The following is a 15874-nucleotide window of genomic DNA, read 5'->3' as shown; positions in this document are numbered from 1 at the left end:
AGTTTGGTCCAAGGGGAATTCATAGCTCATCTAGTGTTCACCTTTATTCTTTTATCCCAGTACACAACAGTACAAAAAGGGGATGGCAAAGTAAAGAACCAAAACCAGCATTTCTTTTCCAGAAAGGCAGAACTCTCTGCCAAACCCAGCTCCAATTACAGAAACAATTTCCGTTATTTTCCTTCCTTTCAGTTACTGTAGTTCTGCAAAGATATTACACAGTAAAGAATGGCAAGAAAGACAATTCACAAAAAAAGATACTTATTCCAAAGTTATTATTATTAAAAGAAATGCTAATACCATTCTCCTGGCATATGACTTTATGCTTGAAGAATCTTGCAGTTTGCATATAATCTGGGTGAAAGAAACCTGGTTGAAAGACCACACATCCAACTATTGATAAATATTTCCAGCAAATCTAATGAAAAAAGGCCCCCAACCATCTCTGTTTGGCACATTTTTTCCAAACGTGTTTTCTTAGCTTAGGTCACTGTGATGGAGATAACACTAGGCAGATAGCAACTATATGTCTTCTGTAACAAAAATACTTCTCATAAGACATTTCAGGGAAATTGGATTACTAACAAACTTTTTATAAAGTTAAACTTATTATCAATGGATACCAAGGATCATGTTATTACAGTAACCTATATATAGTAAGGCACTGTCCATGAAATCAAAGAGATATTTCATATCACTTTAATATACTGACATTATCAAACAACCTACTGATAACATTTTCATTATCATTTACACTTAACCTTCTTTATGCTTTCAAGTGCCCTTATGTTCTATACCTGAAAACATGCAATTTAGCTCCACAGAATAACTCCAAAAATCACATCAAGGAAGTTCTTTATTGGTTTCACTCAATGACTTCCAGACTAAATCTGCTCTTCTATAAACACAGTAAAGGCTTTCTGTAAACATCTAGTCTAAAAACACACGGTTGAAGTTAGTAGATCTTTTCAATCCAGCAACAAAGGACCATGCAACTGGAACACAGCTAATGACTCTGATAATGACACACATGCTGGAACAAAAATCAGTGATGAGACACTCAGTATGAGAAGAATAAAACCATATTAAAAAATTAAAAGAAGATTGTGGAGCGCACAAAAGGAGTACATTTGAATGTGAAAGTACCTGCCTTTTACCTACTCACCTTTCAGACATTTGGCTTCACTAAACTCCCAAGTAGCAATGCAAAAATAAGCATAAATGTCAGAATGCCAAGGTAAGGAAGAGGCAGACATTGTAAATCTGTTCACAGTAGTATTCCAGATTGGTGCTAAAATGAGAGTTATGAGCTACATTCATTTCAAGCAAATGTAAGAATATCTACACTCAGTTCAGTCCTTCTTTAGACATCATCTACTCGGGAAGAAAGGAAGAAATTATAGCTTCTGTAGAACAGCAGTGAAAGTGACAAAAAGTGACAGAAAGTGAAAGCAAACAAACTCTAGTGCCTTATTCAGTTCAAGTGAAGGAGAGTTACACATGTGAATCCCTGAGGGTGACATTCTATCCAGCCTAACATGGCTGTGTTTACCCACACTGCAGGCTCCCAGATCAAAACAGTTGCCTCAAGCCTCCAGAAGAAAAATGGTTTCACAATATACGGTTATAAATAGAGGTTGGGCGGACAAACCACCTCTCCTTGTAAAAAAAGCTTTCTTACTTAAAAGTTTGCTGGCAGCCGTGATCTATACCAGTCACATCAGAAGAGCGGTAGAAAGCTAACAGTGACATTTCAGGCCCATGCATCTTGAATAGTTTCTCTTGTGAATAGATAAATATTCTCCACGCCTCCTAGAACAGGGAAACAAAGAAGAGCAAAAGAAGCCCTAGAGTCCTCCAAAGTTTCTGGAGAATCTCAGCATTTCCATCTAGCTTTCCATTAAAGTATTTCTATCCTTGGTTATTGATACTAAATAAAGCCATGAATACACTGAATAGTAACAAATCAGCAGCAGCTAATAAAATTAAAGTAAGCTAGACAAATTGCTATATAGAACAAAGTAGATTCTTCCCTCAAGCAGCAACGACAAGAGCAGAAAGAAAATCAGCAGATGTGTGGTGCAGACCATCAGCTGGGAAGAACTGGCAGTTGTGTAAATTCTGTGGTTTGGTCCTGGAGATGGTGGCTTCAACCCCAGGTCCCAATTCCTTACCACAAACCACCAGAGATCTCTCTGAGTAAATGCAAGGCCTGCTCCTTCTCAGCAAGGCTCCATCAAGCTTAAATACAATCCATGCAAAAAGCCTCCAGCTTAAGCATCCTGCCATAGGCATGGTTGTTCAACACACCAATATGCAGACAGGAATTGGCTGGAGTGTAACATAGCTGAGAATGAGACCCATTCAGTGTGACAACCAGAGAAAATCCCCTGACCACCTCCCATCAGTTCAGGCTGCCCGTCTTGTTGGACAGCCTGTCGGGAACACAACTCATCTGCCTTCTTTGAATCAGACACAGAGAACTGCAGATTGCTTAATATTGCCTGTATTCCAGGAGCATCCTGGATACCGTAATCATGCTAATCAGGTACTGGAACAGGCTTTCCAGGAAAGTGCTACTCAGGTATTGGAAGAGGCTTCCCAGGAAAGTGGTGGAATCACCATCCCTGGAAGTGTTCAAAAACTGTATAGATGAGATCCTCAATGATATGGTTTAGTGGTGGACTTGGCAGTTCTGGGGTAATGGTTGGACTTGATGATCATAATAAAGTCTTTTCCAACCTAGATGATTATATGGTTCTATGATCATGGCCCTTGGCCATGCTCTGCTAGGCACTTTCCACACACTAGGCAATGGGCAGCCTCTGCATGCTAGGGCTACTCTAAGGAAGGCCCATCCACTTCCAGCAGTACTTGAAGAGCAGCAGCTTTTGAACCACTCCATGCTCAAGGATGCCCTTCCCAGCATCTGAACAAAGCTAACAGCCTCTGTTTCTGAACACTGGGAATAAAGCAAACCTGTATGAGCACCAGTAGCCAAAACTACCCAACCTGTTGACAGTGGAGCTAGACAGATGAAAGCCACATGTGGGTGAAAGCAGGGCAGCCCCTGCTTTGCGTTTTGGTACAGATGTACACAAAGAAAGGAGTGAGGGCAGAGCGGAGACAGTGGAACCTTGGAGAGGGTGTCTGTTACTTGAAATCACTCTAAAGCACGTTATAGATCTGTTAAATCATTGTGGCTTACCCTGTATTTCAGAGTAAATTAGTAACTTTTCAGAGGGAGTGAAGAAAATACCACTCCAATTTTAAATAATGAAAATGCTAAAAAACCTACACTTAACAGCTCTAAAACTGCAGCAAGTCACCCACCAACACCCACCCCTCTTGTCAGCAGGCTTTTTTCAGCTTTGCCTATTATTTGTGTCGAGCCAGAGATGCTTAATGTTTGCTGTGCTTATCTGCTCAACTTTCAGGAGCCACAGATGTTATAATATGTACCTGTGCCACTGACCTCTTTCCCCATAGCATTTTGATCAAATAAGTAACAAACACGGAGTTTCCAAAATCATTTGGATTCACTGGCTCTGAGTGCATAGCTGTAAAAAATCTGCTTTAAGATTAACATCCAATTTTATTCATGCCTCAGGCTTCACCACAGCATCTATTTTTGTAAGATTAACAGCAAGATCCCAGTTCTCCAGAAATGTAAAGAGTAACAGCCAATTGTAAAAGGAAGATGATGTTTCCTAACCTACCCTTGCTCACATCCAGGAAGGTACATTTTCCTCGCCTTTTCCCTGGTGGGTGTAATTTCTATTTGCATTTTTGCACCCACAACATGCAGCATGTATATTAGTCCTTCTGCCTCCCATTAGCTGAAATGCATTTCTGATGAAACTGTGGTTGCCAAAAAATACTAACTTGTGCAAAGTGTACCCTGAAAGACAGCTTTTACTCTGGAGGAGTTAAGAAACAGCCATCTTCCTCTATCTTGCACAACAGCTTTTTGAATCATCTAACTTGATAATACAAGTATAGAAAATGAGCACTTGATATTTCAGCTAATCCATTTGAAAGAATATACATGAAAACACTTATTTTTTGAACATGGCAATTGGAGGACAAATTGAGGGTCATTTCTAACCTAAACAGCAGAAGAAAAGTTGCTTTAGGTAGTGCCTTTGGTCTATCTGTCAATTAGAGCTATTGCATTGCTGTCAACTTGCAGTCCTTCTTTAGTTCCAGCTTTGCTCCATCCTACACAGATCTGTACAAACCAATTGTCTCTCACAAACATGCACTAACCACTGGAAACTGAAATTAATAAACTCTGAGAAAAGCTGATTAATAAAGCTGACACTCCTCTGCCCAACAACTCTGGGTTTCTCCCCTCCAGCTAGCTGTTTGAGATAGGCAGGCAAAGTGGTAAAAGATTATCAAATTGCAAGTGTCATTCCTGACAAAATGCATCTCAATGCTGGAAGGAATTTTAGGGTTTAAGCTAAAACACCACCCTAAAGGGTTCCTCAGAGCCTGTCAATATCTGTACTTTGGATGGAAAGCTACCACTGAGCGCAGTGTGTCCAACATATAGAACCTGCCACGAAATTAAGTTCTTCATAAGAAAGCTCATCTCAGTCTTGATTGGTAACAATAACAAGGAGACAAGATGAGACCATCAGTCTCAATTGTGAAGACAGTGTTTTCCTCCCATATTATTCTGTCTGTCATGTTCCCTTCAGGTTCCAAAGGAATCCCTGTCTCATACATCATTATTTCCCACAAAGCTTGAAAGCCTTCAGGGGGGGTTTCTTCCTGCCCACTGTACCAGCCTTGATGTCTGAGTACCTTCAGAACAGTGACAGAGGCCTCTGCCAGCAATAAAGGGGAACATCTGCATACCAATTAAACTGCTGAGGCTGAAGAGTTAAAAAAAAAAAGAGGGGGGGAAAGCCTTGAAAGTAAATCTGAGCCAAGTTCTAATTAATGCCCTAGGCCCCGATTCACCACAGCACTTAAGCATGTAGTTAACTTTAAGCGTGTATTTAGTTCCACTGAAGTCAAAAGACAGCATCAAGAGGCAAACTACATTAGCACAATTTAATACTCTTTGGGCTAATTAATCAACCATAAAAATTAACTATGAGAACTGTATTTCCTATTTCCCTTGCTGTGACATTTCCAGATAAAAATACTTGGATGTGGCTGGAATAAACAAAAAGCACTACCTTGTTTGCCTGTCATGGGCTGCTCAGTCCTACAGCTGTGAGGGCCAGTCGCAAAAAACAGCTAAAGGAGCTGAACTCTCTGCACATCACAGCCTAATATCTGTATCTTCTATGTGATGGCAGCATGCAGGCACAAAAAGCACAGCCCTTGTCCTGAGAAGCAGTAATCTAAGAAATTAAAAGTATTGACAACAGATGGGCAAAGCCATCAGGCAGTGGATGGCACATCAAAGATGCCTTTCCTTTTCTCCGCAAAGAGGCATTTCTACACTACAGTGCATCAGCATCCCTTGTGATCAGAGATGGCAAGAAAGGGCAGCAAACAGGGCTGGGTAACCAAGGAAGGCTGAGGGTGGATGTGAATTTGGAGGCAGAACTTGTGAGGTTACCAGGAGAGGCACTGTTAGGCAGAGCTGGCAGGAGAGGAGCAGTGCTCATATCTAAAGCACAGAGAGGCTGGAATATGGTCTAGCCCCAAATGTCGGCAAGGGCTAAACTCTCCTCAATTTCAGTGGAGCAGGACCGAGCCCTGTAAAAAAGAAGCCCAGAGTGCAATCTCCAAGTAGCTGAATAGTCCTGGAGACATTCAGACCTTTTCTCCACTTCATAAGCACAGCATGGTGAATGGCTGCAAAAGCTGCATCAACAATGTGCAGGCTAGATTTGGCCTGAACATGGTCTCCAAGGGCCAAATAGGACCAATTTTCAAGCCCCTGTTGACTTCACAAAGGCATGTGTACTACTAACCATTCTGTAAATCAGGATACAAAAAGAAAAGCTAGCTAATAAGGGCATTCTAGGATTTCTGCAAAAATGTAACCGTGGAAAGTTTGCCAAAATATCATTAATGCTGTACAAGGACCTATAAAAGCTAGTTAATCGAAAGCAGGGGACATAAACTCCTGGCTGACAATACCTCTTTATCTCATCCATTATGAAAACAAAAAAGAACGAAATCAACCCCCCAACCAACTAAAACACAATGAGCATTAAAGAAAGTACCATTGCAGCTTTTCAGATTAACTTTGGATTTCCTTGCTTTCATTGATTTAAGAGGTTTATTGTTACTTTATTGGTTTTTTAATTGCTGATACTGAAAATTCTTTTATCTTTCAAAGACCTTAAAGTCTGTTATATAAATACATAATTAAAGCCTCTTTCACCGGGGTATAATTTACTCTATAGTTTACAACAGCTGCACTATAGCCATTACAGTTTATCATTTAAAAGCCTAATTAGGGGCTTCTTAATTAGTGGATCCTTCAGTCACTAGACTGTGACTGTGTATAAGACACTTGGCAGCTATAACATGTTACAAATCTGCATGAAATGTTTGTGTGAAAACAGGGTGTGTACAAGCCCCAAAAGACATTCATTGTCCCTGCAGGTCAGCCTATTTGAACATGCAAACCTCCATGCTACATCTTTACTCTCCTCTCTAAGTGCACAGCTGGTCTACACACAGCCTTTCCTTCATGCACATTGGAAACCACCAGCACATCCTGAGGCAAGCCCCCAGCCTGTCTGAGCTGATCTGATATGATAGCCTATTCTGATGTGACCATGCTCATGTTCAAACACAACTGAAAGAGAGGATGGGACTGTGCCTACTGGCTACTCAGGCTTTCACTTGGCTTGTCAAGTGCTTTCTCCAGCAAACGTAGCTCCTTGCTGCTGCCACTCTCTCCCTCAACTCTGCACAATGCTGGATTCTGTGGGCAGTTCCTCTGTGGTGCCCAAAGTACTTGCATTACTAGAAGGAAGAGGAGGGGAGCCAGTTACTGCCTTTCACTTGTAGCCACCGACATACATTTCTCGTTAATCACCACCAAATTAGCAGTAACTGAGATTTTAAGTGATTTGCCCAGAGAAAGAACTCTTTCTTTTTTCCCTCCGTGTGACGTAGTGCAAGAGCAGCTGGTATAGTCCATAGCTACTCTTTAACAGGAATCACTCACCAGAATGAGCCTCATATCAGCTTGGGGTTCAGAGAACCCACAGCTCAGTGAGTAAAGAGCTTGTCCTGATCATACTCTGGAAGACTAGTGGGGTTTTGTTTTCACCGGCTTGTAGCACAGGAGCTGTGCTGTTATAGAGGATCAGATTTGGGGCCTGCCAGCATTTGGGAGCATTGCTTTCAACGATACAGTGGCAAAATCATGAGCTTTATTGACTGCAGGATAATATAAATCAGCTATTGAAAACCTGTATCATTAGTCCTATTGCTTTCCAGTGTTAGATAGCTGCAGTAATGGATTGGTGTCTCTATCTCATCCTCCCACTGGAAAGCAACATATATAGGACTGATCAATAACCTGCTCTAAGTAATGTGTAGACATGTCAGGTGCAAATATCTCCCTTTCTCAAAGGTATTAAAGACCAGATATTTTTTGCAAAATTTAGGCCAGGCAAAAAATTGCTTTGGGTAAATTTTTGTTATGGCGGAGTACAGCATAACCAGATCCACCCACCTGGTTACAAGGAAGTTTTAAATAGCAAGGAAATGACTATATGTATGTATTACTTTGCAGGGTCAATAGCTCAAGATGTTCCTTTGCAACAGGATAGATTTCTATTTGAAAAGCATTTTCTGTAACATCCATGTTGCTGAGGGTCCTCTGTTTGACAGGAAATAACTAGATTATTTCCTCATGATGTTGCCACCTTCCTCAGCTGAAATCCTAAACTACCTTCAAAATCAGTACCAAAATCCACTGCCATTAATAGGGCCAGCATTTAATCCTATTGTGTCACAGCATATTACCCACTCAATTTAGTGTTGCCAAATTTGAAGTCAATTAAAACCCTACAGGTCACAGCCTTGCTTGCCCATGGAGCAGTGCAGAGGCTAGAGTTATTAAAGGGCCTTCCCTGTATGGGGATGGCATCACTTTGACTCCATCATTATGATTAAAACATGTCCACGTGTTTCTTTCCCTTACCCCACTCTCTGTGCCATTTGCACACACACAGAGGGATTATATTCAAGATTATAAAGCGGGTCACAGAGGAGCTGAAGGTTTCACAGATATTATTATGTTACAGCTTCCAAGGATGTTCGTGGGCACACAAAGCCACAGATGTACATTGAGTCCTAGCCTGCTGTGGTACTGACATCACATCAAGACAGTCTTTTCAGGGGAGAACAGACAAACAGGAGCCAAGGCTTTCTGAAAGGCGAGTTGTCACCTTTTGAAAATCCTTGTGTCAAGCTGCCTACGGACTCAACTGAGAACTTCACAGAGATGACATATTTCTTTGAGGTGACCTTCCAGAAAACTCTGTGCTACAAATTCCAGGAAATCCTTGCACCTTAAACTAAGCACCCTTTTAAACAGGTCCTTGTTGTGCAATACTTACACTGTGCAGCCAGTAAATTCAGTGGCATCCAAGTGATACCATGGAAATGAAGCTGGATGAGCATGGCACTGCCACAGCTCCCAGCAGGACAGCTCACCACCTCAGCTCCTTCAGCACCTGGGCACCACGGCAGGGATTTCAAGCGGCACGTAAGCACACCACTGTCCCGGCTGACCCGCTCCAGCCCCAGGTCCGCTGCCTGGACCCTTGGGTTCAGAAGAAAGAAATGGATCCTTCTGGCAATCCCTTTCATGGGGGCAGGATCATGGATTATCATTTTGTGTAGTTCTCAGCTGCTTCCCCCCCCCCCCCACGCACACACTTTTTTTTTAAATAAATGAAAACACACCAGAAGAGCTCAGCATCTTCTTTCAGAACTCCTCTATTCCACTGACTTGTTCCAACCTTCATCACAGCTCTTCCCTTGTCAGCAGCTGTACCACTGTGCTATACCTCTGCCCACGCACAAATGCACTGGTTGAAGGTATGAACTGGAATCTCTCCCTTAAAGGAACAAGCAGCCATCCCAGAGACTGACACAGCTGCTATTTGCATGTTAAAAGAGGAAAAGAAGGTGCATGACTGAGCCCAAATTAGCATGATCAAAGCCTCCCACCACATTTGCAAACTACAGTTTGCACAATGGTGCTAACAGAGGTGCACGCTTTCCTCACAAAGATTTCTACCTCAGCCATAAGGAAACTTGGCTAACAGTGGTTCACAAAATTTAGCATCACATGAGCTTTTAAGTCCCTGTTTTCCTAAAATTTACAGAGTACTATAAAAACAGAAACTCGGTGGATGCAGGGTGAGCTGGATATGCCCAGGTTTAATGTCATCTCCACTTCCAGCTCGATTCCTGAAGTTGGCTACCTCAGCAAGAAGCGTATTTTCTAAGTCCTCCATCACTTCTGTACCCCTAGGTTTTAGAATGTCCAGGAATATTCACAGTTCTCAGTGCATCTAAAAATGAAAACCAAATTATGCAGGACAAATGCAGATCTAACGCTTCATGTCTCATTTCCACCTTTCAAGAAATGAGTACCATTAACCAGTTTTTCACCATCAGTTCTTTCAAAGGGATGCTGTGGAGATTCATTTATGTCTGCAAAGTCTTGCTGAAGACACACACTTAATAAACAATAAGAATTTGTATTTTAGCACTATCTTTGACTCTTTCTCTGGCTATGTACACACATACTTAAGTATCCGTGCCTGTGCACATACCTATGGGGTCATAAAAAGAGAATTAGCATCTCAGTAGACTATTTAAGCAGTGTAATTTTATTAGGAGCTGTCCTCCAAAACAAAATGCATTTTTAAGGTCTTGCTGCAGAGAAGTTATAGACCCTTTTTACTTTATCATCATACTTTCATGGAAGCTGTTGCAACAATACAGTGCCCTACTATTTCCACAGTAGGTTTAGCTTATCTAAGAGACTAGAAAACAGTAAATGCAGACATTAATGGTAATAAAAATCAAAGCTAAGCCCTACATGAAGAGAAACAAATTCCAAAATGAAAAATTCGATTACACAGTACCTGTCTCCTGTCTTGACTTCTTTATTATACGTAGAAATTAACCCTGTCATTAAGTACTTTGATCAGGCTGTAAATAAACAGCTTATAACGGCATGAAATCTACCACAGCAAGCAGGCAAATGAACAAGGGGAGAAATACTGACATTTGGGGCTGCTGTCAGACATCAAGTGCTCCTACTCCCTCAGGGCCAAGCTGCTAGAGTAAATGGGGTTACTCCAAGAATTAATTGCTCCCTTTTGGTTCTCACTACTTCCAGAAAGTTTCTGTAATAATATCTAAGGGGCTATCATTTGGAGATCAGTAGCATTGTTTTAAGATCTTTGAGACACTTGTAAGTTGTTGTAACTGCTCTGAGGCTAAAACTCAGCACAGAAATTCCCAGCCCATGATGGAGCTGAAGCAGTATCACCTCTTTAAACTGTTCTGAGGTCAAAAGAAGAAAAACATTATTTAAGTAGGAATAGTTAGTATAATTTATCTACTCACAATTAAGACACCAGAGGAGAGGTGCCCATGGTCAAATTGGTCCAGGTGTGCATCACTCAAAAATGAGGAATGGCATAATTTCACATACTCCAGGGCCAAATATTTGTCACTTAAATTTGGAGACTTTCTATGCACTAATACATATTATAAACAAGATTTCTGGGAAATTGAGAGGGCTTTTTTATGGTTTGTTTGTCAGGATTTTGGAGTAGAAGTTGCTTTCTTCTGGGATGCATCTAAAGCAATGAAACTTTACTTACTTATAGTATTATCTAAATTCTTTGCACATGTAGACTGCTACACAATCAGAGGTGGTCAGGCCAACAGGGTCTCCTCCCAGCTCTGCCCCTGACCTATCACAAGTTCCTTGCCATCTCTGAGCCCCATTTTCAAGCCCCTATGTTTCCTGTTAGCTCTTCCCACTCCTTTGCTCAGGAGACCCTCAGCACGGGGAAGGACTGAGGATGGCCAAATTCAACATCAACCCCAGAACACTGCCTGGGGATGCTCCATTTTGTCTAGAAAGTACAGTTTAGCAGCTTGCTCCTCTCTGCCTTCTTAGGTTAGCTGCAGTGGGGTTTCTGGTGAATTGCCAAGTACAGCAGGCACAGACAAAAGGGAGAAATCCTGACCCAAAAAGGCAAAGGCAGTTTCCCACCATCTTCAAGATGGCCAAGATTTTACTTCTAACATCCTAATAAAAGCTTGGAAAAAAACTAAGGAACCCCACAGATTGTTTCTGTATGCATAGCTGAACATATTGCAGAACAGACATTTTATTATTCCTAGGAGCACTTAAGTCCAGTATTTCCTCTGCTTTTCACAATCCATTCTTTTATCCCATTGCTTCAATCAGCTCCAAGATGTTATAGCAAGACATTGTTCAAAACAGCTATCACCACAATTCAGACAAACACGGTCCTAGACCAGAACAGCTCAGCCAAAATATCATAGGTACCTTTTAGCCTCCCAGCATACTGCTCTCTATAAGACTGCGTAGCTGTTCTTACTCATCCCCTGCATACTGGTTGTGTGTTCACAAAAATGGTCCTTTCCAGATCCACAAATACTCAGACACTCTTTTCTGTACAGTCATGCCAAGAATGCAACCATGCCACACCAATATGGGTAAGCATAGGCAAATAATACTATAGATTTGGATAGACTTGGAGGCTTTGATCTCAGGTACGGAGGGGGTCGGCACTTTGAGGTAAAAGTGAGAGGATGATCACTCACCAGCTGGGCAAAGATCAGAGGGTTCATAGGAGATGGGCAGCAGGGAGGAAAGGCACTTGCAGAAGGCAGTTGCAGAGGATGGAGTTAGCTGAAGGCAGCATTTCTACATCTGGCTTTAACAAACCAGACCTGGTCCTTTCAGCACATGTGTAGTCCCTAGTAATAAAGCAAATCAGACATTTCTTTTGAATTTGCAATTCTTGTTGCAGTTCATTTACTTAACTAGTGCTGGGTATTTTGCCTACACTGAAATGCAGTAGGGGTGTACCTGAAATTTCTAACAAACTTAGAAGTGCCTATCAATCTGGGATGCAACTGCACATTACATATACCATCTGCCATATCATTATCATTTGACACTTTTATAATATGTCAGCTTCCCTTCTAAAAATAATTTGCTATTAATATCAATTTTATGTAAGTAGCAGCATGCCAGGAATTTCTCATAGGTCCCATCCCTGCAGAATCCCCAGATTCATCAAGGCAATCAAATCTCATCTGCAAAGTCTTCCAGTGATTACTCTTTCATTCACTTCTTCAGCAGTCTGGAGTTTGGTCTTGTTCCTACTGAATCAAATTCAGCCTTCCTGGTGAACTGCAGCATGCAGAGCAGATTAAGGGCACCAGTCCTGACTGAGCAAGAAATTTTTAAGCATGTAAGTGTACATGTTGCTTCAGTAATCAATGACATCACCGAAATGTGCAGTAAAGCAGGTTGTTAAAACACCTTTCTGTACAGCTGGTGCCATAAAGTGGGAAAACTCCCTGGCACAGCTTTGGAGCTGTGCTAGAATAACTCACGAGTAATGTACATTGGCACTGAAACTTGTCAGTCAGAAAAAGCATAAACAAGAGGAGCAATGACAGCTAGAGGGACACTGCTTTTCAGAACACACTGAATGGCTGTTGGGAGGCAAGACCTGAGCTTTGGTTTAGGTTTAAAACTGAACTTGGGAAGAAAAGCAGCTGCTCAGGGACGCAGCTGAGTCACAGAGGGTGCATGAAGAAGCTGTCCTACCTAAACGACTTTCAGGAGATGGTAAAAATTGCAGTTAAGATGAACAAAGTTTTATTAAAGGCTTGTTTTTACTAAATCTTTGTTCCTGCTGTTAAACTGGATTTAAAGCAGTGTGGTAACTTTATTCCACTAGTAACAAATCCCAGCCCAGGAGAACAGCATGCATTTGAATGCGGTTGGATCTACCTACCTAGTACATAGGAACATCTGGCTGCAGAGTAAGGAATGACAGTATGGTCTTCCCTTGCAGGAGGTGAGGCTTGGGGCCAGACTCTCGCAGATATAACCAGGACACTCAGCACCTGCAGCTGCCGTTGAAGTTAATGCGAATTGCTTGTACTTAGCACCACTGAGGATTTCTCTAGGAGAGAAATTCATGATTTATGAGGAACTCATTGATTACATCAGGAGTCTGCCACAAACTGTGGGAGAAGACACAGCCTTGAAAGGAACCTAAGTTCTGAGTCCTCCCCTTGGAGTACACATATACCTAAGGGCTTCCCTATATAAGATGATGTATGAAAACCAGCCACACATCTGAGAAGTTGATGTGTCGGTACACCCCCAGCATTCCCATCATGGAAAACCTCTCCAGACAGCTGCAGATTAAACCCAGGTCACACATCAGGAGAACACTGCTTTGATAAGTCCAGGCCTTCCCAACAGCAGGCTGGGATTTCTGGCTAGAAGAACATAGGCATGCTAAATGCAATTACCTTCAGGAGGCACTAAATGTCAGGAAGGCCATACACAAAGTATTTCCAGACCAGAATCAGAGAATGAAAACATGAAGTTTCTTAGTACAGGGTCTAACTCCCTTTCATATCTGCAGGTCTCAGCGGTGCTGTCAGGTAAAGAGCATGGGTATCTATTATGTCCCTTCTCAGCAACGTTTATCCTATCACTCTGCCATTGCTCCTCTGCTAAACAGCCAGAAAGTCATAAAGAAATATTTCTTTCCCATTTTATCTGCACATGCTCTCCAGAGATTGAATAGTAAAGAAAGCAGCAAGGAAAATATAACCACTTTCAGAGGCCTGTCCCTGTGACAGAAGTTCTCATTTCCTCATGAATAGCATCATGTCACACCTGCCACAACTGCTTCCATCCAGAGACATCTCTGCTGAGGTGCCTACTCAAACATGCAGGAATCCTTTGGGAAAAGGGCCTGGTTGCCCTCTCATTTTCCCTGCAGTCTGTATTCGCATTGTTCCGTTTGCTGGCTAGAAAGAGCTGATAATGTCATGGCATCACTGCTAGTAGCATGGAGCAGATCTGCAGTGCCTGTAAACGGACAGTGCTCAGCTGAATTTCTTGGATTGCCAGTTACTTACACCACCCAAAGATCCTGCATAACATCTAAGCCACTGCTTTACATATTATGTGCTCTCTTCCTCAACAAGATTAGGTATCATGATTTAGAGAACAGAGTGAGTAAGAATTGATATGGTTTTAAAATGGGAATCTTTGCTTCCAATGTGTAAAAATGATTTGTAGCTTGGACACTTGTTCTCAAGTAAACAGCCTAACAGAAACTAAAGGCTTCACTCATCTGAAATTGTTGGAACTTGGTATTTAAAAAACTCTTCAGAAGACACCTGACAAACAAATTACTTCATCTTTGAAGAAAACGTTTTTGGGGGAGTCAGAGAATGCTATTCAAGTAGTTGATAGAACAGACATGTTCAGGATTTTCCTAGGAAATATGTGAAAATTAACCAAACAGCTCCAGGAACAGCAGACTGCTGCAGTCAGGTTCCCTATTCATCTTTGTCCAAAGGCTGGACTCCTTGGTATGAAGAAGGCACAAGCCATAGCTGATATTTCCCTGTACCTGAGACTCTCATGACATCTCTCTCCCAAGTGTCTTTCTCCACAGCCTCTCCTCTTGTGGGCTTATCTGCATTTTCTTCCCTACTGCCATGTATGCATTGAATTTGGTCAAAAAGGTATTTCCAACCACCTGTCAGATTTGGTTAAAACTAGTCGGGATACCCAAAGCTTCACAGCAGGAAGGGCCCACTTGCACTGGAGGCCAGATTTTAGCGGCATGATGAAAACTCCTATAACTGTTTAGCACCTGCATTGCTGCAAGCCTGAAGAAGAGCTTTATCACAACTCCACAGGGAGGACCTCGCAGTTAGGAGCACAGTCCTGGCAAATCCTGTGCCCTAGAGACTGTCTCACTCTCAGCCCAGTACTCCAGAGCAGCTACATACTCCAGGGCAGCTACTCCAAGCAGTAGTGTGGGAACAACCATCCCCTGCAAACAGAGGATCGCTTCTTACTGCAGCAATGGGCTGAAAGCAAAGCACAGGGTACTTTCACATGGACAAAGGTAGGGATGGCATTCCCATTCTTCCTTTTAATGCTAATAGGCAAAACCCAGCTACCTATGAAAAGATTAGACCTCATCCAACAGGCCACTTACCTCCTCCTGACATCTAAGTTTCCATTGTACAGCCAGCACAGTAAATGAGATTTTGATGTTGGCAAGCAGGAGGCCAGACACAAGTGTAGAAGTAAGGGAGTTTATTTCTTACTGACCAGCTTGATAGCAGAAGTGCCATGGTCATTCTTTCTAATTTCAGGGACCTTTTAAATAAAGTTCCACTCCAGAAGCCAAGCATGAAAGGAGAGGAATGAAAACTCTTTGATAGATAAGATATTACAAGAGACTGTCAGAAGCTTGGTAGGAGAATGAAGTAACACTCTGGATACTGTCATTGAAAACAATAATGAAAGAGTACACCATTTTCTTAACTGAAGTACTATCAAATCTATGTTACTGCCACACAACATATTTTTCCTCCAAAGGTGCCAATTTCAAGCTATGACTATTGATCTCTATCTAACACTTAAAATTAACTGCACTACTAAGGAAAAGTGGCACCAAATCGTTTGAGAACATCAAACAGTAAAAAGCCAATGGGGTCAAATCAAGGTCAGATTTTGATGAGTAAGGTGTCAGAAATTTAATCCATTTTGTCTAAGATAATGTATAGAGCCAGCATTGGGTTGGGTTTTTTTTTCCCTTTC

At 41.8% G+C, this 15874-nt stretch overlaps 1 long non-coding RNA gene across 3 annotated transcripts in view; it reads right to left on the bottom strand.

Moving 5' to 3' along the window:
• Window positions 1-15874, bottom strand: part of LOC134171609 (uncharacterized) — a 103474-nt gene that overhangs the window by 63416 nt on the left and 24184 nt on the right. For 2 of the 3 annotated variants that reach the window (XR_009967683.1, XR_009967682.1), the window contains exon 2: window positions 11818-11973. The exons of the other annotated variant lie outside the window; for it this stretch is intronic. This is a non-coding gene — a long non-coding RNA (uncharacterized LOC134171609). The remainder of the gene's footprint in view (window positions 1-11817; window positions 11974-15874) is intronic. 3 annotated transcript variants of the gene reach the window in all.

The sequence above is a fragment of the Pezoporus occidentalis genome, unplaced genomic scaffold (assembly GCF_034315485.1).
Source record: "Pezoporus occidentalis ecotype Australia unplaced genomic scaffold, CSIRO_AGI_Poc_V1 ctg41, whole genome shotgun sequence".
In the NCBI taxonomy this organism is placed as follows: domain Eukaryota; kingdom Metazoa; phylum Chordata; class Aves; order Psittaciformes; family Psittacidae; genus Pezoporus; species Pezoporus occidentalis.
Note: the sequence above shows the minus strand (reverse complement) of the source record. Positions and strands in the feature narration are given on the sequence as shown.